Source organism: Pseudopipra pipra, chromosome W (assembly GCF_036250125.1).
Source record: "Pseudopipra pipra isolate bDixPip1 chromosome W, bDixPip1.hap1, whole genome shotgun sequence".
Taxonomy (NCBI): Eukaryota; Metazoa; Chordata; class Aves; order Passeriformes; family Pipridae; genus Pseudopipra; species Pseudopipra pipra.
The window spans coordinates 4,656,210-4,683,195 of NC_087580.1; the positions used below are offsets into that span (position 1 = coordinate 4,656,210).

Genomic DNA, 26,986 nt, shown 5'->3' on the forward strand with positions numbered 1-26,986 from the left:
ATGGTTTGTGGGCTTGGGTGAGATTGGGCCAGAATTACAGGACACCTGTAAAATCTGGGCTTTGGGAAAGGTTGGGGAGGGTTGGGAAAGGTGTTCAAAGGGTGGTTTTGCCTGAGGTGTTAAACATGGGAGTGGGTCTATCTTCCCAATTCCCAAGAGAAGAGATCCCAGAAAGCTCCCCTGCAGGTTGTGTTTTAGGGAACAGGAGAAGAGACCAAGGGTAAGGGGTTTCTTTCCTGGAGGGAAGGGCTGTCGTTCACTTGCAGGAGCCCTGCGCTGAAATTGCCAGTCTGACTGCCCAAACTGAACACAGCTGAAGATTCCTGCCAGAATAAAGGGGGCAGGACGGAAAGCTCTTGCTGCCCCATGGAGTGCCCAGGGTGGCCCCCCAACTACATCTGAAACCCAAAGGTTCCAGGCTTTCTTTCCTGGGGGAAAGGCCGTGACATCCCAAAGAGTCCCGTGGCAGACAGGTGGGGCTGCACTGTGGGGGTGTGAGGTGTTGGTTCTTTGGTTTCCAGGGGCTATTCCAGAATGGAGAGGACAGGCTGTGACATCACAAAGGGGCCCGTGGCACATGGGTTGGGCTGCACTGAGGGCTGTGAGACATTGGTGTTTTGGTTTCCAGCAGCCATTCTGGAATGGAGGGGATAGGCTGTGACATCACAAGAGGGCCCATGGCACAAAGGTGGGGCTTCACTTTGGGGTTGTAGGGCGTTGGTTCTTTGGTTGCCAGGGGCTATTCCAGAATGGAGAGGAGAGGCCAGAATGGACAGGACAACAAAAGGGCCCAAAGCACATGGGTTGGTCTGCACTATGATGTGGGGTGTTGGTTCTTTGGTTGCCAGGGCCTATTCTGGAATGGAGAGGACAGGCTGTGACAAGAAGTGCCTGTCAGAACTGCAAAGACAGACACACAAGAATCTTGTGTGGGCATATTCTCTGCTCTGCCCTGCACACCTTTGTGCTGGGGTCAAAACTCAGCCTCTCTGCTTCCCTCTCCTGAGGGACTTGTTCTTAGACATCCCTTACCCCTACGCTCCTTTCAAAAGCTCCCCTGGCAATTCCCAAGCCTGTACCCAGCTCTCATCCCTTCTCTTTCCTCTTCCCACTCCCCTGGTCAATCCCAACATCCCAGGACAGGGATCCCAGTTGCCTGGCTGCACTCCCACCTAGTTCCATATGGTGGGCCATGATATCCCAGCACTGGAGCAGCCAGGTCAGCAGGGGCTCTCCCAACTGGAGGCTGAAATCTTTTCACATCTCTCACAGCTCAGCCAGGGATGGGGATCGGGTGATTATCTCTGGCCCTGCCTCTTGCTCCTGTTCTGAGGGCTCTGCTTCCCCTCCATCCCTCACTAATTGAGCTGATTTGGTCTTGGATTTCTTCTGTAGAGGGACAACTGCTACCGGCACAGGTTGTTCCTCTGCAGTTTGAGTGGCCATGGTACCTCTTGGTCTCCTTTCCTCCTCCTCCCCCTGAGGGCACTGGGTCTTAGTTTAACAAGATTAGATCTTAGAAATTAAGAGACTTCAGGTGGAAGTGTGGAAAAGAAGCAGCTTTTTATTAACCAAATCTGAAAAAACAACAAATGGTGCAACCAAAAACTTTCAGAAGAAACAAAGCGAAGTCACAAATCCCCAGGTGGGGGGGAGAAACTGTCCCGGCAGTTCAAAGCTCTCGCAGCCCCGTGTGCTCGCAGCCAGCAGTGAAGGAGTCCCTTTTCCCAGGGGCAGTCCCCAAAGCAGAACACCTCGCTCCCAGATGGGTCGGGCTCTCTCTCTCTCTCTCTCTCTCTCTCGGTCGTTCTCCACGAGGTGTCCCGGGGGGAAAAAACTTCCTCTCAGGAAAAGAGAACAAGGTGGCCAAAACCAGCTCCCGCTCTGTCCGGTCCCGGACAAACCCCAAAAGCCCCCGAACAAAGGACCCCCCGCCCTCCCCGCGGCCACCGCGGTGTCCCCGAGAGCCGCCCTCCCCCCACTGCCCCTGCCCAGCGCCTGCGGCTCCGCTCCAACCCACCCCATCCCGGGAGACACAGATGGGAATGGGGGGGACACTGGGAAACAATTCCAACACCTCTTTTCAAACCTCTGACACCTGGTTCCCACACATTCCCAAAGAAGGGGCTTCCCATGGCCTCAAGCCAGGGACAAACCTTTGTATTGAACCAACTCCTGGAGCGACACGTTCCCAACCCTGTCCCCATTCCCATTCCTGGGGTTCCCATCCCTCTCCCCATTCCCATCCCTGTCTCCATTCCCATTCCTGGGGTTCCCATCCCTCTCCCCATTCCAATTCCTGGGGTTCCCATCCCTGTCCCCATTCCCACTTCCTGCTGTGCCAACCTGCTCCCAGTGTCCCCGTTCCTGTCCCCACTATCCCTATCCTGGTCTCCCATGTCCCCATTCCCATTCCTGGTGTCCCAGTTCCCATTCCTGCTGTCCAACCTGCTCCCAATATCCCCATTCCCATTCCTGGAGTTCCCATTCCCATTCCTGCTGTCCCCAACCTGCTCCCAGTGTCCCCATCCCTGTCCCCAATGTCCCCATCCCAGCCCCCCCGTCCTCATTCCTATTCCTGGTTCCCACAGAGGAACTGCCGGATGCCGGAGAAGGGAGCCAGGATTTATTGCCCAAAGCAGATTTTCACACCCAAATTAAAGCCTCCGGAATAATTGTGGTCCTGGGTTCCGCACGGGAAAAAGCAGGAAGTTGATTCATCGGGAAGAGCCGCAGGGGGGCCGGGGTGGGTGGGAGCAGCGGGATGAGCTCTGCCAGCAGCTCCTGCCTTTTCACAGGGAGAGGGAAGGGGCGGATCCAGCTCCAGGATTGCTCAGGCTGTGATTCCTGCTGGGATGAGAGCGGGGAAAGGAGTCACCCTGTCCCTGTTCCCATCCCAGGGGATGGAGCTGGCTGTGGAGCCCAGGGAAAGTAGGAACTGCTCTGGAATCCCTCCTGATCCTGCTCCGTCCATCCCACCCCAATCCCACTCCATCCATCCCACACAAATCCCACTCCATCCATCCCACCCCAATCCCACTCCAGAATCCAGCCCTGATCCCAGTCCACAATTCCACCTGAGCCCACTCTGGAATCCTGCCCTGAGCTGGAATCCCCTTCCAATCCCGCTCCAGCCATTAGGCCCCCATTCCCTTCTGGAATCCCAGCATCCCTCCTGGGATCCCTGCCCAGAGGATCTGGATCCACACACGCTGCTGGGACTCACTGGTGGGCGCGGGGTCGTATCCATTCCCCTCCCTCTTCCCTATGGAAAGAAAGTGGGATCAGCACCCGTGGCACAGGATCCCCGGAATGCTGCCGGGCGGATCCGTGCCCCTTCCCTACCCCCATCCCGGGAGTTACCGGATCGGAGCTTCCAGACACCGACTCCCACGAGACCGATGATGATGATGATGGCAGCAGTGAGGGACACAGTGTCCTAGTTAGAACAGCTGGGACCGATTCCTCACTGGATGGGTGCAGCCCAAAACTGTGTATTCTATGGCCTTCCATGCCATTTTCCCAGGACCTGTTGTCAGGAGAGGCCTGCCAGGTGGGGGGGATGTCCTGAGCACCCTCATACCCTTTTATGGACTGAGCATCCTCATAGCCTTTTATGGAATGAGCATCCTCATAGCCTTTTATGGAATTGCCCACTCTGAGGGAAGAACTAAGCATCCTTTTATGGAATTGCCTGCTCTGAGGGGAGGACTGGGCATTCCTGCCTGAACTGGAGAATATATAAACCTGGATTTTCGGAACCTTTTTACCACTTGTGGGATCGAGAGGAGGACTGCAGCTCACCGCTCTCAACCAGCCTGAGACCACCCCCCTCAACTGGACTGCAATCCCCACTTTTGACCAGACTGCAACAGCTCTCCCACCAGCAGGTTTTTTTCCCCTCTCCCTTTAGTTTGGACTCGGGGGGGGCCCAAGGAACAGCACTTTGTTCATGGCCCAGGGTGCTGGGTTCTACATTTGGGTTTTGTGGATTCAAACCAATTGCTTATCTGTATAATCAGACTTATTGGGCAAAGGGGACCAAGGAAGGCCCAAGGGGGGCTCAAGGGGGGTCCAAGGGGTCAAGGAGGCTGGGCCAGGGGGGGAAGGGCTGCAGGGGGCGGATCCCGGAGGAGGAAACCCGCCAAAAGCGGCGGCCCAGCCGAGGGAGGAGCCGAGCGGGAGCACAAAGAAGAGCAGCCAAAAGGTCCTGGCGGTGGCTCGGCAATGGCGGGGGGGCGAGAGCGGTTTGGGGGCCCCCCGTGAGAGCCGGGGGGGAACCCTGGTAGTCGCGGAGTGGGGAGAGCGGAGAGGGGCGATCCCGGAGCTGGGGGACCCCCAGAATGCTGGAGGGGGGGGGGCAGAGAGGGAGCGCCGGGCCCCTTAAGCGGGGGTCCCGGAGAGGGGGAAGGCCTTGGAGTGTGGAGAGGAGGGAGGGCCTTGAGGCGGGGTGGGAGCCGAGAGCGCCAAGAGGTTTGCGAGGGTGGGAGGCGAGAGAGGAGGGCCGGCCGGCCCCGGGAGGCAGAGTGGGGAGAAGTGAGCCCTGGGACCCCCCTGGCAACACTAAAGGGGACCCCGGAGAGTGGGAACCCCCCGGAGCCGCGGGACCCCCGGCAGCCCGGAGAAGGGGGACCCCCAGTGCAGGCAGAAGTGCCATCAGGCCAGACAGGGGGGACCCCCCTAACCCCAGAGAGCAGAGAGGGGGAACTCCTGGGAGGGGATTTTGGGCTGAATGTTGTTGTTTTGTGGGTTTTTATGGGCACAAGTTGCCCGGTGAGTCCTAGAGCTGGACTTGGGCAGGAGGAACCCCCAAGGCAACGCGCTCACACCTTGTTTTTCCCCCCCCATCAGGATTTCTGCTTCCCAAAGCTTGGGCGGATGGAGGAGGAGGCTGCGAGGAAGACGAAGATGCCGCGGGCCCCCCAGGCAGGTGAGGAGGAAGTCAGTGCCCCTTTGGGTCGGTCTTTTGTTGCCGTCCTGCCGGAGCCGGAGCTGGGGGGATGTCCTTGGGCTTCCCTGTGGGCCGGAGGCAAATCCCCTACGTGTCCTTGTTGCTTCCTGCCCCAGGCCCCGAGGTGAGGCCGGAGAGCGCGGAGGACAAATCCCGGCGGCAGAGCCTGGTGGGAGAGGCCGTTTTGAAGGGCTCCCCGATGCAGGAAGGCAGCGGGGAGGAAAAGGGCCGGAGATGCCCCCGCAGGAGGAGCTCCAAAGCCAGCCCAGGGGGCTGTGAGGAGGAAAGAGCCAGCGTGTGCCGGGAAGGCGGCCGGAGCTTGAGGCGGAGCTGCGAGCTGGTGGTCCCTGAGCAGCCTCCCAGCAGGGAAAAGCCCTTCAGGTGTTTGGAATGTGGGAAGAGCTTCAGCAAGAGAACCAACCTCCAGAGGCACCAGCACATCCACACTGGGGAACGGCCCTACATGTGTGGGGAGTGTGGGAAGAGCTTCAGGCAGAGTTCCACCCTCCACAACCACCGTCGCATCCACAGTGGGAAACAGCCCTACACATGTGGGGAGTGTGGGAAGAGCTTCAGGCAGAGCTCCACCCTGCTCCGACACCAGATGATCCACAGTGGGGAAAGGCCCTACACGTGTGCGGAGTGTGGGAAGAGCTTCACTCAGATCCACCACCTGCTCCGACACCAGGTGATCCACAGTGGGGAAAGACCCTACATGTGTGAGGAATGTGGGAAGAACTTCACTCAGATCTCCACCCTGCTCCGACACCAGGTGATCCACAGTGGGGAAAGGCCCTACTTGTGTGAGGAATGTGGGAAGAGCTTCAATCAGAGCTCCAACCTGCTCCGACACCAGATGATCCACAGTGGGAAAGGCCCTACACGTGTGCGGAGTGTGGGAAGAGCTTCAGGGACAGCTCCAGCCTTTGCAAACACCGTTGCATCCACACCAGGGAATGGCCCTCCAAGTGCTCAGAATGTGGGAAGAGCTTCAGCACAAGCACCAAGCTGCTCAGCCACCAGCACATCCCTACTGGGGAACAGCACTACACGTGTAGGGAATGTGGGACAGCTCCACCCTCTACACCCACCCTCACATCCACATCAGGGAGAGGCCCTTCCACTGTGGGGAGTGTGGGAAGAGCTTCACGCAGAGCTCTTCCTTGACCTCCCACCAACGGACCCACCGGTAAGAGAAGCCCCGAGTGCCCCGACTGCGGGAAGAGCTTCGGCCGCTGCTCCAAATCCATCAGCCATGGGAGGACCCGCGTTGGATGATCCACAGGGACCCCCGTTGGGCACAGACCTGGTGTGCTGGTTTTAAGGTAAATCAGCAGGGGAAATGTCAGCGGTGACATCATGGGGACATCGATGACATCACATGGGCAGCGGTGACATCACGGGGACATTGGTGACATCAAAGGAACATTGGTGACATCACAGGGACATTGGTGACATAACAGGGATAGTGGTGACATCACCGGGGGTTAATTTTGGTGTGAAAATCTCCTGCTTTGGGCAATAAATTCTGGCTCCTGCTCCGGCATCCAGCAGTTCCTCCCTGGGAACAAGAAATGGGAATGGGGACAGGGGGAATGGGAATGGGGACACCTGGAATGAGAATGAGAATGCCTGGAATGGGAATGGGGACATCAGGAATGGGATGGGGAAAATAGCAATGGGATGGAAACAGCAGGAATGGAAATGGGAAGACCTGGAATGGGAATGGGGACATTGGGAGCAGACTGGGGACACTAGGAATGGGAATGAGGGCAGCAGGAATGGGAATGGGAACACCTGGGATGGGAATAGGGAAAACAGAGTTGGGATGGGAAGACCAGGAATGGGAGGAGGGACAATAGGAATGGGAATGGGGACACCTAGAATGGGATGGAACACCTGGAAAGGGAATTGGAAAACGTGGAATGGGAATGGGAACACCTGGAATGGGAATGGGAACTTTTGGAATGGGAATGGGGACACCTGGAATGGGATGGGAACAACTAGAATGGGATGGGAACACCTGGAACAGGAATGCAAACCCGTGGAATGGGAATGGGAACACCCGGGCCCGGGCTGTGTCCCTGGTGAAACAGGAGGCCAGGCCCAAAAGAGTTCACTAAGAAATTTGGGCCTGCTAACAAGCTCCCAACAGCCAAGACCATCTGTGCTCGTTCTGTTCTACTGACTGGAGCAAAGCTTCAGAGAATAGTCCAGGAACATGTCCTAGGCCTAGAGGGGATAAATTAGAGAGACAGCAGGATCAGAGAGACATTGGAATAGGAGGAATAGGCTGGGAGCCAGGGCTTTTTCCAAGCTTCAGGGAGCGGGTCAAGAACAATGGAAGAGAAGGAAGGTCAAGCTGAGGAAGATGAGTTGAAGCCCCCAGAGCCATGGAGGAAGAGTGGAAGTCCCCTCAGGATTGAGGGCCAAGAGAAGCACCGCCCCGAGCCCCGCCTGAGCTCCACCTATACTCTGCCTATTATTAATATGCAGAGATAGAGGTTGGAATCACTTGAATATGCATTTAATCACAGCTGAAGATTGTATAAAAATGCTGATTTTGTGTGGAGCCTTGGAGCAAGTTTGTCCAGCGCGAGCTGGCTTGCTCCCAACGTTGAATAAACAAATACCTTGCTGCTTAAAGATAAAAAAGTCTCTGAGCAGTTTCTCGGGCTGATTTTTCGGATTCAGCGCCCAGTCAGTCCCAGGATGATCCCAGTCACTCCTGGTCTCTCCCAGTTGCTCCCAGTTTCCTCCATGTGGTCCCCCTCATTCCCAGTTGCCCCCAGAAGCTTCCAGCATGATCCCAGTTGCTCGCAGCCACTTCCAGTCATCCCCAGTGCACTCCCAGTTGCTCCCAGGATGATCCCAATCACCTCCAGCATGATCCCACTCACTCTTGATATGATCCCAGTATGACCTCAGTCACCCTCAGTGTGGTCTCAGATGCTCCCAGCATGGGCCAAGCTTCTCCCACTGTGATCCCAGTATGATCCCAGTTGTCCCCATCATGGTCCCAGTTGCTCCCAGTTGCCCCTAGCACAGATCCTGTCACTCCAAGTATGATCCCGGTCTTCTCTCCTGACAGTCCCACTCAATCCCAGTTGCTTCTCTTGTAGATCCAGTCACTCACAGTTCCTTCCAGTTGCCCCCAGCCTGGTCCTAATTCCCCTTCATGTAGTCCCAGTCACTCTCAGTATGGTCCCAGTTACCCCCACCATGGTTGCAGACACTCCCAGTATATCCCAGTAGAGCCCTCAGCATGGTCATAGTCCTTCCCAGTCACTCCCAGATGCCCCAGTAACATTCCAGTTTGCACTAGTATGATCCCAGTGACTCCAAGGCACTCCCACTATATCCTAAGTGGCCTCCAGTTGCTCCCAGTAGCCCTCAGTGTGGTCCCAGTTGCTCCCAGTATGATCCCTGTTGCCCCAGTTCTGGTCCTGGAGGGTCCCAGTGTGCTCAGATCCTGCTCCTGGCGGGGGTCCTGCTGGGTCCCGGTCCTGGTCCCGGTGTATCCTGGTGTCCCAGTCCATCCCAGTCCATCCCAGTCCATCCCCGCCCATCCCAGTCCATCCCAGTCCATCCCAGTCCATCCCAGTCCGTCCCAGTCCCTTCCCAGCAGCCGCCACCGGAACACTGGGACACTGGGGCAGGACATCCCCCCTGCAATGGCCCCAAGACAATGCCCCATTTGCAAAGGGGTCAGTGCTGAGCTGAGAGGGGGCCAGGACAAGGCAGGAGATGTTGGACCCCAGACTGGTTTGACCCCAAATGAAACCCCTGATGGTGAGGGAACCCCTGGAGTCCAGGGACTGTCAGTCCCTGGGTTTCTACCAGAAAGGGCCAGTCCCCTTTCCCAGGGGCAGGTTCTTCCAACAGAACCCTTCTTGGGGATGTGTGGAGATTCCTGCCTTGTCTGGGGACCCCCCAAGGTCACTGCTGGAGGTTGAGAGCAGAGATCTCCCCACGAGCGCTGCTCTGGGGGAGTGTCAGAGACTGGAACAGTTAATGATTTATGCATTCTGAGAGACTTCTGCAGGCTTTTGACTTTCTGATGGGCAACAGGGCCCATCCCCCTCCTCCAGTGCAGAAGATGTCAAGCCCCGAAAAGGCAGGAAGAGCCGAGTTTACCACGCCCTCCACACGAACTCCGTCCCAAAAAGGGGGACACCACCCTATGAAAACAACTCCCCGCCTTGGGGGAGGTGCAAAGGATATGGATATTGACTGGTGACTTTGGGGGTTTGGGGGGGATTTTTGCTTCTTTCTTCTCCCCCCACCTCCTGCGGATCCAGAGCATTGCTTTTTACATGGCTGGATCCAGTGGGCGGTGACTATATACGTTTTTACCACTCTCATCTTTTATTTTTTCTTGCTCTCCCTTACTCTTACCCTGTCTTTCTCTCCCCTATGCATTTTTCTCCTCCCCCAAAAGGTTCACCTTGTTATATGACAGCCCCCAAAATGCTGACATACCTGTTGATACATAATTGTTAAAATACACCTTGTCAATATGTTTTCAGACACCGATTATTTAGTGTCATTTCACTTTAATCCACCCCAAGGGAATTATTGATAAAACCTGAGTTACCCCCCACGCCTTTTTCCTGGGGCGGATCGTAACAGTCACTGCTGTCCCTGTGATGTCACTGCTGTGTCTGTGATGTCACTGCTGTCCCTGTGATATCACTGGTGTATCTGTGATGTCACTGCTCTGCCTGTGATGTCACCGCTGTCTCTGTGATGTCACCGCTGTCTCTGTGATGTCACCACTGTCTCTGTGATGTCACGGATGTCCCTTTGATGTCACCGATATCTCTGTGTTGTCACCGTTGTCTCTGTAATGTCACCGTTGTCTTTGTGATGTCACCGCTGTCCCTGTGATGTCACCGATATTCCTGTGATGTCACTGCTGTCTCTGTGATGTCACCGATACCTCTGTGATGTCATTGCTGTCACCGATATCTCTGTGTTGTCACCGCTCTCTCTGTATGTCACTGATGTCTCTGTGATCTCACCACTTTCCCTGTGATGTCACTGCTCTCCCTGTGATGTCACCGATTTCTCTGTGATGTCACTGATGTCCCTGTGATGTCACCACTGTCTCTGTGATGTCACCAATGTCACTGTGATGTCATCGCTGTCCCTGTGATGTCACTGCTCTGCCTGTGATGTCAGCGATGTCTCTTCAACCAGACTGCAACCACCACTTTTCAATCAGACTGTGACCACCACTGTCAACCAGACTGCAGATCACCACTCTCGACTGAACTGCAACCACCACTCTTGACCAGACTGCACCACCACTCTCACCAACAGGTTTTTTCCCCCTCTCCCTTTACTTTGGGCCCAGGGGGCCCAACAAACACCACTCTGTTCATGCCCCATGGTGCTGGGTTATGCATTTGGGTTTGGTGGGTTAAAACCAACTGTTTGTCTGTATAATCGTACTTATTGTGTTATTTTATTAAATTGTTATTCTGACTTATAATCTCTCTTTTGGGTTGAGTTCATTTCCCCTGCTGGTTTACCTTTAAACCAGCACAATCAGACTGCTGAAATTACCGGGGTATTACTCTTCTCCCCATTGCTGGCAAAATCCTGGCAAGAATACTCTTGAACAGACTAATACCCGCTATAGCAGAAGGAATTCTCCCAGAAAGCCAATGTGGTTTCAGAGCCAACAGGAGCCCCACAGACATGGATTTGTTCTCAGACAACTGCAAGAGAAGTGCAGGGAACAGAACAAAGGTCTCTGTGTAACCTTTGTTGATCTCACCAAGGCTTTTGATACTGTGAGCAGAAAAGGTCTGTGGCAGATTTTGGAACGTTTAGGTTGTCCCCCCAAGTTCCTTAAAATGATCATCTCACTCCATGAGGATCAGCATGGCCAAGTCAGCTATGGCAATGCACTTTCTGAGCCCTTTCTAATAACCAATGGTGTGAAACAAGGCTGTGTTCTTACACCAACCCTATTCACAATCTTTTTCAGCAGGATGCTCCAAAGGACCACGGCAGACCTCGATGATCAGGACGGGATCTACATCCGATACCGTACTGATGGAAGCCCTTTCAACCTAAGGCGACTGAAGGCCCACACCAAGACCTTAAACCATCTTGTCCGGGAGCTGCTTTATGCTGATGACGCCGCCCTCGTCGCTCACACAGAAGCAGCTCTGCAGCGTTTAACATCCTGCTTTGCTGAGGCTGCTGAGCTCTTTGGGCTGGAAGTCAGCTTAAAGAAGACTGAAGTTCTCCATCAACCTGCACCTCAGGAAGTCTTCCATCATCCCCACATCACCATTGGCCAATCAGAGCTCAAATCACTCCAGCAGTTTAATTCCCTAGGGAGCCTCATCTCCTCGGATGGTGAGATTGACGGAGAGATGGACAACAGGTTAGCAAAGGCAGAGAGAGCTTTTGGAAAACTCCATAAAAGAGTTCGACGTAATAAACACTTGAAGAAAAGCACAAAGATCAGTGTTTACAGAGCCATAGTGCTGTCTACTCTCTTATATGGGTCTGAATCATGGGTCATCTACAGCCACCACCTGCGACTCCTGGAACGCTTCCATCAACGCTGCCTCCGTACAATCCTAAACATCCACTGGTCAGATGATGTGACCAATCCATCTGTTCTAGAACAGGTAGCAGTCACAAGTATTGAGGCCATGTTGCTGAGAACACAGCTGTGCTGGGCAGGGCACGTCTCCAGGATGAAGGACCAACCACCCCCTCCCTAAGATCGTGCTCTGTGGTGAACTTGCCACCGGCTGCCGCAAGAGAGGAGCCCCGAAGAGGAGATACAAGGACTGCCTGAAACAACATCTGAGCCTTGGCCACATTGATCTTCATCACTGGTCTACTCTGGCCTCCAGTCGGGAGGTCTGGAGACACCCCATCTCTAACGCTGCTGCTTCCTTTGAGAACGCAGCAGGATCACCATCGAGGAGAAAAGACAACGCAGAAAGAACCGTGTCCTGTCGATCCCATCCAAGGAGTCTTTCTGCTCTGCCTTTTGCAACTGGACGTGTTGTCATGGTTTGAGATAGTCCCATAATCCAATTCCCTAGCTCCAATCCCCCCTCCCACATCTCAACTTAATGTGAGATGGGTTTTTTTCCAGACAAAACACACCAGACTCAAAGTGGGGGAAAGGGAATATATTACAATGACTGTACAAATAAATATAACATCACATTATACACATGATCACAACTATCTCTACCATGACATATAGTATTTACAATGGACCAGATCTCTTCTCCCCTCCAAATAAAAGTCCAGGAGGGAAAGAAGGACAGATCCCTTCCAGTCCTTAAGCAGCAGCATCTTCTGAGGCAGCAGTCTGTCTGTCTTCTCCACATGCAGCAGCTGATAGCTGGCTTTCTGCCAGCACTCACATGGGAGGTATCCAAACTCTCCCTCGGCCCCCTTGACAAAGGCAAAGGGGTCTTCCGTGGGCTTCGTAACCCCAGACAAGGTCGTTTCACCACGTCATATCACGAGACACAGGGGGGTCTTCGTGACGGTCTGGTATCTCTTGCAGGGCCTCTGTGCCCTGTCTCTCAGGCTGCCACCGTGGCAGCAGTGCAAGGGGGGAGCCAAGGTCAACTCCCCCTGCATTCCATCTGGCCGTCCCAGTCCAGCTCCAGGACGCTCTTTTGAGCTTCTTAGCTCCTCTCTCTCTCCGGTGCTGCATGTCTAAAACTTTTCTCCTTAATAGGAGTCTATGTGCCTCTTCTCCAAGAGGGTCTCCAAGGGAGTTTTGGGGAATCTGGTACAGTCTTACCCCCAGAACTCTGTCTCTGCTGCTGGCTCTCTTTTTTTCCCAGCTCTCCTTCCAGGAGTCCTTTCTCTGGTGCTGCATGTTGCTTCTGCTGCTCCTCTGGTTCAGGTCCTTATCTCTGGCTCTCTGCCACCGTTTCTCTGGTCAGTGTCGGCTGCTGCTCTGCGTCCATGGAGAAAACATCTCCCAGCATAACTACAGGCACCTAGCCCAGCTTTATGCTGTTCCAGGTCCCTGCAGCCCCCCAGCCAAGGGCTGGGAGGGGGCCAGAGGCCCCAAGAGGCTCAGAGCCCCTACCTCGTGGCTCACAACATGGCCACCACTTCTACAACAACCCAAAACTACAACTCATCTCTTCTGGTCTGGTTGTGATATGTTTACATTTTTGCAGGAGCGCCCATTGGGCAGAACTTCAAAATTTCCAAGGGTTTCCACCCCTTGGGGTCTACCACTTTTCTTTAGCCTCTGGGGGAAAACAAAGTCCAAACCACTACACTATGACTCAGTGCCGTCATCATTCTGCCAAGGATATCCTGATGAACCCGTCTGTCACCGCAGTGTCAGGTGATAGCCCTGACCAAAAGGGGACAGGGGGAGGTGCAGAACAACTGTCCATAAGTGTCCCTTGGCTCAGGGGATATGCAGGGCAGCAGGGATGCGTGCTGGTCCCCTTTCCTCCTTTCCCCTTCCAGGTGACACTGGCCAAGGCCCCAGCACCTGCTGCCACGAGCTGTACACAGCTCCCCTGATGTTCAAGGTCTGACAAGCTTAATAAAACAGCTCCCACCAGAGGTTTGGTCTGATCCCCCTGATCTGAGGGGAAACCGTGTCTATGGGGGAGGAAGGCATGCTTTCTGCACCTCCTTTTTGTACCTCATCAAAACCACTTCAAGATTTGGACAAAAATCAAAGGATAAGTGACCAAGAAGGCTCCTGATAGCCTTAAACAAAGCAGATGTTGGATCCTGATTGCTCCCTTTGGGCTAGAATAGTCCCATTCCCTGTCAGAAAACTGCCTGAAGCCAGACACAGTCCCATGGAGAGCTCAGCCCTGCACTTGGCCACTGGAGCTGTTCTACAGCTGACGCCGCCTGACAGGGTGGCAACAGAGCCCCTCTGCTCCCTGTAGCTCAAAGCTAGTGGGCTCTGGGCACAAAGGGGTGAGGCCAGGAATGGGTGGGGGAATCCAGAGCAAGGGGCTACGGGGATCGTGTCGCTACTCTGAAGGGGACCTTCCATGGGCAGTCAACGGTATTTATTTCGGAGCGGGCCGTAGGGGTGCGTGGGGAGAGCTCTCGACTCTGCAGTTCCTCACGTGTCTGACAGGGCGTCTTGGGAGGCACTGGAGTTCCCCCAGCTGCTCCAGATCCATAGCACTGAGATTTCCTTCTTTCCTTCCCTTCTTCCCTCCCCAGGGTCTCCTGTGGTGTTCTTCTGGCATTGGGTGTAGCAGGAGCCACCCCCAGGGCTCTGCATGGGGCAGGCTGGGTTGTGGCAGTCTAAAAATGTGTAATTAATAAGGAAATTGTAGATTTTGCATATAAGTTGTTGTATTGTATTGTACTGTGCGTATGTTCTGTCCTTTCATTGGTTGATACCTGACGCAGTACCGTATAGGGTTATGTTCAGCCCCTATCTCCTACGATTGGTTGTAATTTGCATGCTCCGCCTAAACCCCATCTTCTGTTCCAGTGCCTTCCTTACCCACGTTATTTAAGGCTGGAGCCATTTTGCGCAGTGCTTTTTGTGCCCTTTTGTTCCTCCCTTTAAGCAGTTCAGTTGCCCCGCTACTTTTATAACAAAATCGCCTTACCAGCTGCACCCAGAAAAGTTGGGGAGGTCTTTATTCAAGCGCTGACCTCCGCACTGGGTGGTACCTGCTACTCCTCAGGTGATTGGACAGAGCCATTCGTTGGTGTGAGTTTGGCATTCCCCACCCAAAGTGCTACAGGAGTGCCAAGCTATTCTGAGGAATGGGGAGTTGTTACGAAGACTTGACCGGAGCCCTGCTTAGAGGGGCTGGGAGAGGTCCAGCAGCATGGAGTGAGCCTGGCCAGTGCAGAGGGGCCCCGAGCAGGAGATGAAATCTCTTGCAGAGAGGCGCCACTTGCCACAACAGCAAACGGGGAAACCTTCCTCTCCCTTCAGGTCAGAGGTAGAAGTGGATGTGATCAGTGGTGTTCAATCCCCCTGCAATGGGGAGGTGGAGATCCAAACAACCTATAAACAGACTGGCTCGAGCAAGGAAAGGTTGGGATGCTGCGACAATTATTGTGGCATGGTACTAAGGCAGGCCTGGTAAATCCAGATCAGATGCTCTGGCACCTCTGTTAGGAGGCAAAGTCATCCCAAGGGCTGGAGGCTTCTGCCCAGATGATGTCAGGAGGGGCTGCACTCACTGGTGTCTCGGAAGGTGTGAATCTCTCTGGGATTCTCCTGGTTCTTGTGCCATTTCCCAAACAACATGGGCAGGAGGAGGGCTTTGCTGTCGCTTGTGGGAGAAACCTGCCTCTGGCTTTAGAGTGTTTTGAGAAAGTCCAGCTCAGACCTGCTTCATTTTCTAATGAGGGAAGTTGTCTTCCTCCATAGGCTGAAAAGGCCAGGAGCAAGTTACCATGTGTGTACATTCCCATACTTTCCTTTTGCTGTGCATAGGGGCTTTGGTCCCGTGGAAATGCATGGGGCAGAGGACAGGGGACCTTGGGATCAGGTGGCAATCTTGGCTACTGGAATGTTTCAGGATTCTTGTCTGCAAGCTGCAGTTGAGTGCGTCGTATCACTACTGAACCAGAGATGCTCCCCTGCCGCTCCCATCAAATGGACTTGCTTTTGGGGGTCTTGTATTTCTTTCTTATTGTCTTTCATGAATCCAGGGAAGAATGTGTGCGATTTTCTGGTTCTTCCCCTCACCTAATCCCCTAGCTGCTTTTTGGAAGGCCTCTTGCAGAAGCTGATCCTGAAGCAGTGCTTTCAGGGTTACCCAGGGACTCTGAGAAACTGGAGGGGGAGAGATCACAGATTCAGTGCTGCTTGTGGTCAGGGACTAACGGAATGGCAAGCAGCTGGCTCACTGGAGAGAGATATCCCATCTCTAGCTAAATGAAGCTAAATCTCTTATCCACAAACTTCTGATTCAAGTCCAGGCAGTTCTGTCTAGACTGGCCAATGGGGCTGATGATGCCTGAGACCAAATCTTCCTTCCTGGGGCATTTCAAAAGAGCCAGCCATACTGGAATCAGGAGCTTTTCTACATGTGCTTGATGAGCTCAGCTGCCTCAACATCTGTAAGTTTTCTTTTTTCAGACCCCATTGACGATGTGCATGGTGACCTCCTGGGATCCCATGGCAAAATGAACCTTCTTTGCCCCTGCGAGTGTAGCATCTTCCCCTTGCACTCCCTTCCTGGAGCAGTAGGTGCTGGCACAGCAGCCCTTCATCTCCAAGGAGTCCCCAGGGTTGTGAGGGGGGATGAAGCTAGGTGGACAGCAGATCGCAGTCAGAGGCCATGGAACAGGTTGGACATGAGCTTGGGGAGACCAAGTGAAGTTCATCCCATATTAAAAGCCTCTATGGCCCATGAGGAGACAGCGAATCTCCCTCTGGAGAGCCTAGGTCAGGAATATACCCGCATCCATCATCGTAACGTCTCTGCATCTTGTTTGCAGACAAACCTCCTGTTAAAACTGCCAGAGCTTCCAAGCTGACTGCAGGCAGCAGTTGTAGAGCCCACGGCACCAGCTCCTAGGTCAGCAAGGAGTGCCTTTCAGATGCTGTCTCTCTCCCTTGTAGATCTCTTTGTGCTGCCCCAGTCTTTCTGATCTGCCTCATCCTTGACTTCTCCACCCTGCTCCCTGCCATTGCTTGAGAAGGAGTTATCTGCAATGCCTTTGGGCACCGGGAGCCCAGAGACTGAAGCTTTCCAGCAAGAGCCCCAGGCCTGTACAGCAGCTGTAAATTTCCCTTGTAAGAGCACTCTCATCTTTCAGCCCAGTGTTTATTTAGCCTCATTGTCTCTGTTGTACAATGTGGCTGCTTCAGAGAGCCCCTGTGGTCCTTCCACCTCTCTCTGCCTGGCCTGGCTGTCCTCAGGGCATCTTGCCAAGCTCTCATGTGGTGCTGCTGACCCCTGGGCTGGTGTCATATATCTTTTCTAGAAGATGATTTTTTTCAGCCAACGCCCTGTGGAGGACAGCAAAGCTGCAGAGATGAGCCCACATGTCAGGAGAGAGCCTGGCTGTCCCAAGAGCTGGTGCTGATGGGGGCCAAAACTGCCCCTGGTCTCCCCCCATCCCAGTCAGCAGTGGGCTATCAGGATTGAACTGTGAAGTTTGTTAACTCCTCGGCAGCATCCCTGTGGGGTGGGGAAGGCAGGGCAGGGGAGCGGCTGGATGGTGAGAGAAGGGCTTCCAGGTGTTCTGGATGAGATGTAGCAAAGCCATGGGGGCCATGTGCTGCTGCAGCCCAGCCTTCCTGGGTGCACTTCAGGAAAAGTGTTCTAAGAAAGACCTTCCCTCAAAGCAATGTCCTTGGGTTCTCTGGCTGCTTTTCCCAGAGGAAGCAGCATGTCAGCAAAGGAATCAAAGCTCAGGGGATTTCCAGTGAGAAGGACACTGGGAGGAGTTGGGTATGTATTCTTCCATCCCATAAAATGAGAGAAAATGGGCCGGAGTGAGAGGTGAGGGATTTCCAAAGTCTGCTCATCTCTGATGTCTCCCCTCCCTGGCATGGAGGGATCCAGTGCCTCCGGTGCAGACCCGAAAGCTGTGCTGCACATCCTGAAGGTGATTGTCCTGCTTCTGGTCAGGACAGTGTTAATTTGGGCAGTATCCAGGAGGGGGCACAGCCAGGACATAGAGGTTATTCCTCATTTTGTCAAGGATGGGGGAAGGGGTCTCTTCCAGGTTGTGTGCGTGGTGGCAAAGTTGGGCACCAACTGGTGAGCAATCACGTGTGAGTCATTTGCCTCCCTTGTACACTCTGTTATTAGGATTGTTTCTGTTACTGTTCTGTTGCTGTACTGTTTTCTTCTTTCATTGCCGTTTCCAGTAAGTTGTTCTTATCTCAGCCTGCGATCTTTACCTTTTGTGCCTCCAATTGTCCCGTCCAGCCTGCCTCAGGATGGAGGGGGAGTGGGAAGGAAAGGAGGAGTGGGAAGTGAGCGAGTGGCGCACGATTTGCATGGTTTCAGTGAGAACACTAAATTATGGAACACCCGTCTTAAACACATCATCGTGGCTGGGCTTCTCGAACGAAGATTTCAGAAGGCTCTATCCACATTTGTTACAAGCACGCTGGTGGCTTAGGAGGCCAATGCGAGATAGACATATCCGATTGCAAAAGGCACAGCAGAAAGACTCCCCAGGTGGTATATTCTGCAAGACATGATTCTTTCTGCCTTGTCTTTTCTCCTCGAGAGGGATTCTGCGTGCGTTCTCAAAGGAAACAGCAGCGTTAGAGATGGTGTGTCTCCAGGCCTCCCGATTTGAGGCCAGAGTAGACCAGTTCTGTTGATTGATATGGCCGAGGCTGAGATGTTTGTAGCTATAATTGTCTACAACGTGGAATAAATAATTCTGATTACAGTATTTTAGTATTTCTTATTTTATTATTTTAATAATATTTCTTATAACATTACTATCTATTGCTGAATATATATAACATGTAAGAATGTATTATAAAGTATTACTTCTCTCTATATTTCTATATTATATTTCTAAATATATTTCTATATTTCTATATATACTTCTCTCTATATATATTCTATATTTCCATATATATGTCTATATTTCTAATAATATTTCTATATTATTGTAACTCTCATCTACTTAGCTAAATCATTCACTCATGTCTGAGAAGGCGTGTCGAAAACAAGGATGCCTTGGCTAATAAACGCAGTGCTAGTCTTCCGTTCTGCTTGAGCCAGGGCCATAATCCAACGCCATCATTGCCAGAGTGCCCTGAATGCTTGTCTGACGTGAATCTCTGGGGCGTGGAAACCCTCCTCTTCTTCTCTGAAGGGCGGTAGTCTGTGTGCTGCCCAAACTGGCTGTGGCAATCACAGCCCCGCCGTGTTGATCTTCTCTGCTCTCTCTGCCTCTGTCGGGTTTGCTCCCGAGCAGCCCGGAGCATGAGAGCCTGCTTGGAGCTGGCTTTGGAGGGCCCTGGAACTGCAGTATTCACTAAGACTTGGTCACAACGTGCAGGACTTGTTCTCTCCCTCTTTCTCTTCCGCAGTGAGCGGTCATAGTCTGTGTACTGCACAAACCGGCTGCCAAGGTTGTAAGTTCCCCGCACAGATCTACTTGGCTCCCTCTGCCTCAGCAAGGTTTGCTCCTGAGCAGCCCTGGGAGCGGGAGCCCACCGGCAGATCCTCTTGGAAGGCCTTGCAGCTGTGCTATCCCTAGGACCACGGTCACGACTTGGAGGACCAGTTCTTCTCTCTGAAGCGTCCTCATAGTCTGTGGTGTCCCCAGACCAGCTGCGGAGATCCCTGCCCCACAGAGGGAATCTGCTCCGGGACCGCTCCCTGCCAGTGTCCTTCATGCCCTGCAAAGAGAGCTGTGGAGAGTTCCTGCCCTTTTCTCCTGAAAGGATCAGAGCAGTGGGGAACCCCTACAAGTTCTGGGACAGGACAGTTTGGGGCCTCCAAAAGGCTCTTTTGGAGGGCTACTAAGACCAAAAGGCCAGAGGCGCACAAAAGGGATGGATCCAGGTGGGATGCTTTGAGAGGGAGCAGCGTTGTGGCTGTGAAGAAAGGTGCGGTGTGTGAGGGACAAAAGAGAAATGCTGAGATCCCAGAAAGAAATCCACTCTTCCTCTGATGCCCTGACCCATGACCCCAAAGTTACCTTAGTCCTACCAGTCAGAGCCTGTGGTCCAACAGAGCCCGCCTGCTTGCTGCTGGCCACACACTGACTGAGGAAGGAAGGGGCATGTGATGGTGCCAGTGAGGAAGAAGGCCTTTCTCCAATTCTCAGATCAGAGCATCTGGAGAAAAACAAAAGAGTGATCTCAGTTTAGAGCTGTTGTTGCAACCTCCTCTGGGGTTCAGTCATTTTCTCAGAGAGGCTTCTATGACAGAGAGAAGACTTAACCAAGGACACTAATGGGAAACTCAGCTAGGGTCTTCCCACCAAGTTTGCCTCTGTCCCAACAAAAACCTCATCTCTATACCTCCCACAGCCTCCATTTCTTAAATTCACAGACTTGTTTGGGTTGCAAGGGACCTTTAACTTTATCTTGTTCCACCCCGCTGTGGTGGGCAGGAACACCCTCCACTATTCCAAGGTTTCTCCAAGCCCTGTCCAACCTGGCCTTGAACACTTCCAGGGATGGGGCCCCCACAGATGCTGTGGCAACCTGTGCCAGTGTCTCAGCACCCTTACAGCAAAGAATTCCTTCCCAATATCTAGTGTAAACCTGCCCTCTGTTAGCTGAAAACTGATAGCCTTCATCCTGTCACTACATTCCCTGACAAATGGTGCCTCCCCATCTTTCCTGGAGGTCCTCTTTAAGTCCTCTTATCTACAAGAATCAACATCAGAGACCAGGCAAGTAGCAGATTCCATCCGGGCCGCAGCCTGAAGCCCAGGAAAGGACAGAGACGGAGTAGTTCAGGTTTGACAGCACTGAATGATGCAGGTAGTAATTTCATTTGATGAGAAAAACACTCCGGAAGGTGAGAAGCACAACTGCAAATGAGGCAAAGGAAATGTATTCTGAACCTATTTGAATCCTGGTTATTACCTGGCATAGAACAGCAGGTAGGCTTGCTGCCTGAGAACTGTGTCAATGGAACACAGCTGCACAGATTCATCGTCCATCCGGTACCACAATCCATTGCTGGCCTGTAAAAAAAAGGCAAGGATCTCTCCATGGTTTCTCTCCAAAAACACAGGTAGGAAACTGCCAAACCGAGAGCATGTCAAAACAAATGCAGTCCAGCCACTAAGGAGGCCTTCTGCCCCAAAACTTTGGCTGTCAGTAACACTGACAGGAAAGTTTATCTTCCCCAGCACACATTTTTCCCCATTGGGAAGGAAGTTGCTCTTTTACCTTTGTGTAGCAGAAATAGTGTCCTCCATGACAGCTGACACCACTGTGCACCAGGACAGCATATAAGGAGTAGAGGAGTGCTTCTCCATCTGCCTGAGACATGTATGGGCGAAGATCCAAGTACTCCGGATACTCTACAACCTATGGAGAGACCAAGAGGGCTCAGAAATGACCCTGGTCTGTGACATGAAATAGCCTACCAAGGGCAGGGGCCAGTCCAGGGGTATCAATACATCTCTGGGGCTCATGAGCACTTGGTTTTCCATAAAGCAACATAACATCGTTTGGGTGGCAGGAAACCCTTCTCAGTCAAAGCAGCCCTATCAGAGCACAGTGCTTGCCTGTCTTCCCACAGGAACTTTCCACTCCCCAGAAGGGACCCCAAAAAACCCAACACAAGCAGCTTGTGACAAGCATACTGCTTTAGGAAATCTGCTTCTTGAAGAGAAAGCTGCACACCAATAGTGTACACACCTTGCTGATCTTGCCACCAGTGAAGCAGTCAAACCTCTTCAGACACACAGTGAGAACCTTGGGTGCACAGTGGACAGTGAACCTCTTAGTGGCGGCAACATTCTTCTCACACCTTGAAACCAAGCACAGAGCACAGCGCTGAAATGCACCCTATCTTCCACCAAGGCAGTCAGACAACCTTTCTTGTCTCCTGCATCCTTATGCTATTTTAAGGCAATTCGGTGCCATATTTAAAACAAACAAACAAACAAACAAACAAAGAAAAAACCCCAACCCCCCTCCCCCAAAAAACCAGACAAACAAAACTGTGTCTCATCAGTGCGCAGTAAACTTCCACGAGAAGATGACTTCTGCTCAATGACTTGTAGCCCCCTCACACAGAGTCTCGTGTTAATATGTTGTTAGTAATCATCTTACTTGCTACATTTAAAGCAGTTTTCCCCATCCAGGTGCTCAGGTGTTACAAAGTCCTCCAGAGCTGCAGTGAGGGATGAGGCTGCCTGGAGAATTGAGAAATCGGTGCACTGAGCTACAGCAAATGCCCTGGCCCAAACATTTTCCAGGAGCTGACAAGAAAACCCCTGTAGCTGATGCTGAGGAGACCCGCCATGAATCTGCAAGCTGTATCCAGAAGGAGCCAGAAAGAGAGTGTGGTGCTGAACATTTCCCCTGTCCCAGAGGTTCTCAGGGGCAATCAAGAGCTCCCTCTCTCTATCACCTGCCATTGAGCTACTGATGTTATGTAGGGTCATCAGTAGTGAAAACAATCCAACCCATCAGCCTGGAAGCCAGACAGGTGTTGAAGGAGGGCAAAGGAAAGAAGGATGAGGCTATGTCAAGGGTGCAGAGCGCATAATGGCTGCTTGTCCAGCTTCAAGCCAGCACCTACAGAGAGACCAGTGCCATGGCCTCTGCAGGAGGACAACATCCCTTCCCCTTCCCATCCACGACCAAGACCTCTTGTGTTCACAGTATATGCTTTCAGGACAAATGTGTTGACTCTGAAAAGCCTTGCCATGTCTTGAAGCACAACTGCAAAACCTCTTACTTTGATATCCAAGGGGACATCCAGGAAGGCCTCATAGGAATCAGAAATGGCTTTGCAGCTGAAGCAGATGACTGGAAGGAAAAATCAAAATGCCGAGCAATGGTGAGCTGAACGATGGTACTGCTTTGTGCTCATTGTACCTGTCCTGCTAGTCCCAGGGCCAGCTGTTGGGCACAGGCAGACAGAAGGGCACAGGCAGTGCCAAGGAGAGCAGCTGTTGTAGAAACATACCTCTGGATCTCAGAAAGCCTCCAAATATTTGATGGACAATGGTAGTAGATTGAGATGATATGTCCAAGCTGGAAACAAGTCGTAAGACAGAGCATTACTTCCTCCAAGCCCCGGCTGTAGGTTTTCCTTGATGAGGCCACATCAAGGAGTCCAAAGGGCTCAGAACTTTGTAAAGGTAACTTGCTTGTGCTTACTCGTTGCTTGCACTCAGACAAGCTCTCTGCATGGCATTGACAGTACAGCATAAGAAGTCATGGGCATCTTCCTCCCTGCCAAGCTGAAAATGTTCTCCTATGACTAAGAAACAGGAAGTTAGTAGTTGTCTCCTACAGGAAGGGAAGAAAACCTGTCAAAGAACCTGAAATCACATACATCTGAAAGCCCTGAGAACAGCCCAAGGCAGGATGGCACTGACTGAATGCAGGACCTTGTTAACATGCGCTTCCATGATGCACATCATGCAGAAGCCTTGTTGGCGACCTGAGGAGGGAGGGAGAGAAGGTCCTCTGGTTAGCAAAATATCCCTAGTGGTGGAATACTCCTCTTCTTCCACTCCCACTCCAGTGCAATATGCCACTCCTCCCAGTGTTTCAACAAGCACGGGACGTTTTAGTGCATAGAAAATGTTCTTCAGAGGAATGCTAAACTGAGGTTTTAACTTGCAGGAATAGAGACCCAGAGCTAGAAAGATGTGCCTTCCTGAAGAATAAGACAGCTGGACAGGACAGGTGGCTCCTGAGTGTACAAAGAACACAAGTTCTGGGGCTGACAAAGGGCTGCTTTTCTCCTAAATCAAATTTCAGGTTCTGGGAATCCTTGGGATTTGATGAACAGATTCACAGGGAGATGTCCCTAAGAGTACTCACAGGCCTGGCTGTGCTCCCGGGAGAGCAGATAGTTGGCCAGTGGCGGGGTGTATGTCAGGCATTGCAGGACAGCATTAAGGAAGCATGTGTTGCCCACATTGAGGAGTCCTGCTCCAGCACTCTGTCTTTGCTGCCAGACCATGCAAATCTTCTCTGGGGGAAAGAGGATCCTTTGTGGCGGAGTCATTCCCTCGGCAATGACTGCAGGGAAATTCCATTTGAAAAGAGATGAAATGAGGCACAAAGGCATATTTAAACAGTGAGGTCTCTACAGGAGCACTCAGGACCATCTGCTTCAACTGCCAACCCAACAACATCAGGGGAAGCTTAAACAGTGCCATTTAAATTTACTGTTTTGGAAAAATCCATTCCCCTGTTTACGTTGCTGAGAGTCCAACAAACCCACAATCTGATTTCTGGGCCGCAGGCTACCTTCCTTTCTCAGTAGAGTTCTAGACTGGATTATCAGTGAAGCCATCCCTTTTCCTGATTGTAACTTGTTGAAAACAAGGAAATACTGAGCACGGAAGGTAACCCAAAGGATGGCAGACCTCTCTACGAGCAATGGCAGCTTTCAAAGTCTTGTACCTAGTGTCAGAGGAGCGACAAAAGGTGTTTTCCTGGGTCTAATTGTAAACACGGGGGTCAGTTTGACTGCTCTCAGGAAACATCCCAGAGATCACTCTAGGTTGTGAGCACATCATTCTGGGATATGACCACCAGCCATGTCAGTTGTCTGTGGCAGTTCACAAAGTCCAAACCTGCTGGTGAAGCTATTACTCACAGGAGTCGTTCCCTGCTGTGGCCATTGCCTCTCTCAGGAAGAGAGTGCAATGCTTTAGATGACCAAGGATGTCTTTCTCTCCAGAAAGAGAACAGCACCAATCCCGTCACCTAGTTGCAAAGAAATTACTGTAGCTCACCGAAAGTATCAAAACTCTAAATAAAGGCAGAACGGCATCCCCCACCAAGTCTTTCAGTGGTGCTCGTAACTGCTGCTGAGCTGCAGCTCACGCCCTTATGATCAGTCGCGGGGCACCAACTCACAGCGGGTTCAAAGGCCCTTTTGAAATGCTCCCATGTACGTTACCTTCTCTGAAGAGGCCCTGCTGCTCTCCTGACACTGCTTCAGCAACAGAGCCCTCTGGCTTTCCCACCTCCTAGGAGTGACCGTCTTTCAGCCACTACTTTAACTGCTGCCTTTGCTGCTCTCCTTTTTCTGCCTCCCTCCCTCCCACAGCAATCAAGGTGGGCTGAGCCCATCCCCTCAGACTACAGTCACCTCCCTGCTGACCTATCCTAGGCTATGGAAAAAAAACCAAGAATCAGCAAACTGGAATTCTAGCCTAGGTCATACCTGGCCAGCCTCTAGAAGTTGTAACAGCTCAGCCTACAGCTAGGAAGGTATAAATCAGCCTATACTTTTATCCCATATACCCTGCTCTATGATCTGGGCCAAAAGTCAAAGCATTACCTTTGAAAGAGGAGGAAAGTTGAGGAGAAATGGTCAGTAAACAATAAACCATCCAAAAAAGGCAGGCACACAAGTAGCAAAGGAAGGAGCTGAGTTATCCCGAAGGCCAACTCTGTCCAACTGATTTTCGTTGGCGCGCTCCTCAGGATACCGGATGGGTGCCACATCTCTGCCCCTTTGTGACATGGGGTCACATGGAACCCCATGGAACCACATGGAACCACATGGTTCTTGGGCACAGGAACCCACATGGCACGTCCGCCAGGTGGAAGCCACTGGACCTCCCCCCGTGCTGGTGGCAAAGGGCTCGTCATCCTCTGACAGAGCTCCCACACCTTCCCTGAGCCACACGGCCTGAGGAGTAAAAGCCTGCTCAGGGCTGTAACTGAGCCAGGTCACAGCTTTTCTGGCCCCCAAGACGCTGAGGGTTTCACTGCCACTTCTATCAGGGAGACTCTTAGCAAAGCACCTGGACTCTTATGGGTTCATTTCCAATTAATTTCATCTGCCCCCAGGGTACAACCATGGGCTGACCCTGAACTGGGACTGCCAAAGGAACCCTTCAGAGGCTGCGCTGGGAGGACCTTGGCTGGCTGCTGGCCCCCGCCCAGCTGCTGTCTTGTCCTCAAGCTCTGAAAACGTTCCTGGATGGCTTTTTAGCAGCTTCCCATTTACTCCTGCCGCTAGGGTTGGTCAGGTTTTGATCAGCCGCAGCTTTAGCCAGACTCCCACTCTGGATGGTGAGGGCACGCGCGTGTTAGGCGGAGCTATCCCCTGCACGTCCGGCGCCGAAATAAACAAATACCGGCTTAATAGCACCTGTGGCTGTTGAGTTTTACTGCTGTTGCCTTTTCCTGGCATCAATGGATAGAGACAGTTTTGTCCCTGCTGCACTTGGCCTATGTTGTTTTGGGCTTGTTGGAAATCATAAAACTTTTCTAATTTTTTTAGTGTTCCTAATTAACTTTTTGATTAGTTGTTTTTAACACACATCATAGGCGGTGCGTTCAGCCTTAAATCAACTTTAGCCAGCATGGAGTAAAAATTGTCATAAGCTCCTTTGGGAGAACACAGCCTGGGAAAAGTCCTAAAACTGTAAGTTTTGTTGAAGTTAACCCTGTTATGCTTCAGTGGAGAAAGCCTGTCAGAGAAAGATGTCCTGTTGAAGGAGGAGATCTGGAACACAAGATTTATGGACTACAAGGACCTTCTGCAGAAACCAGCAGCTAAAGAAGAAGACTAACAAAGGCTCAGCATTTGTGTCAGAAAATCCCTAGGGGAGGGAAAATATACAAAAAAGATTAAAGATATGAAGTTATTACAGTAGAAAGTGAGAAATTAATAACCAATCCCACATAGAATACTAATTAATGAAAGGGAGTGAGTGATGTAATTTGGAAGCAATGAACATTAATTTCTTTGTTTGCCAAATCTGTATAAATAGGTGAAAAGCGATGTCTTGCTGTCAGTACGGAGGCAGGATTTTTGTCAGCCACATGCACACGCAGGGCTGCAAATAAAAGTAATCCCTTTCTAACACTAAAAAGCCAATTTGTTAGAGGGTCCTATTTATCCCGACAGTTTCAGAGGTGTTTAGCAACAGGCAGTCCTCTGGACACCTGGTGTAACCTCTGCTCAGCAGGCAGATAGTGTTTCTCATGCGCCAAGGATGCAGCTGGTTGTTATTTAACAACACTTGACCTGGCTGGTTTGGCCCCTGCCTGGAATGGGGCATCAAGTTTTACTCAGTTCTTCTCAGGACAGGTGGTTTCACTCCTGCCCAGCTCAGCACAGTTCATATGGCTCCTGCTCCACTCCGAGGTGTTTCTTCTTTTAGACTTGGGGCATCCAGCTCGGGCATGACTTTGCTTGGATGGCTTTTTTCATCACGTCTTGCAGCAGCTGGTTTTATCCCTGTCATCCTTGGGGAGGCTCCTTGTATCCCTTACCCAGACAAAGCATCTGCATTTACTCCTGCATTACACCTCTCAGGTGACCTTTTTATGCCCCTGCCCTAACCTGATGTCCAGGTCCTGTATTACCGTCCTCCCAGCAGCACTTCAGGAGCTCTCTGATGAAGACAATCAACAAT

At 52.1% G+C, this 26,986-nt stretch overlaps 3 long non-coding RNA genes and 1 pseudogene across 3 annotated transcripts; 1 reads left to right on the forward strand and 3 right to left on the reverse strand.

Annotated features, from left to right (window-relative positions):
* LOC135404800 (class II histocompatibility antigen, B-L beta chain-like) overlaps positions 1–26,986 on the forward strand; it is a 230,248-nt pseudogene that overhangs the window by 102,236 nt on the left and 101,026 nt on the right.
* LOC135404495 (uncharacterized) lies at positions 2,698–3,426 on the reverse strand. The gene is made up of 3 exons (XR_010425682.1): positions 3,364–3,426; positions 3,227–3,265; positions 2,698–2,850 (listed from the first exon to the last, which is right to left on the reverse strand). It is a non-coding gene; the product is annotated as an uncharacterized LOC135404495 (long non-coding RNA).
* On the reverse strand, positions 19,621–20,988 carry LOC135404490 (uncharacterized). The gene is made up of 3 exons (XR_010425678.1): positions 20,802–20,988; positions 20,493–20,593; positions 19,621–19,733 (listed from the first exon to the last, which is right to left on the reverse strand). It is a non-coding gene; the product is annotated as an uncharacterized LOC135404490 (long non-coding RNA).
* LOC135404511 (uncharacterized) lies at positions 22,770–23,453 on the reverse strand. Its single transcript, XR_010425702.1, has 3 exons — positions 23,421–23,453; positions 22,927–23,034; positions 22,770–22,851 (listed from the first exon to the last, which is right to left on the reverse strand). It is a non-coding gene; the product is annotated as an uncharacterized LOC135404511 (long non-coding RNA).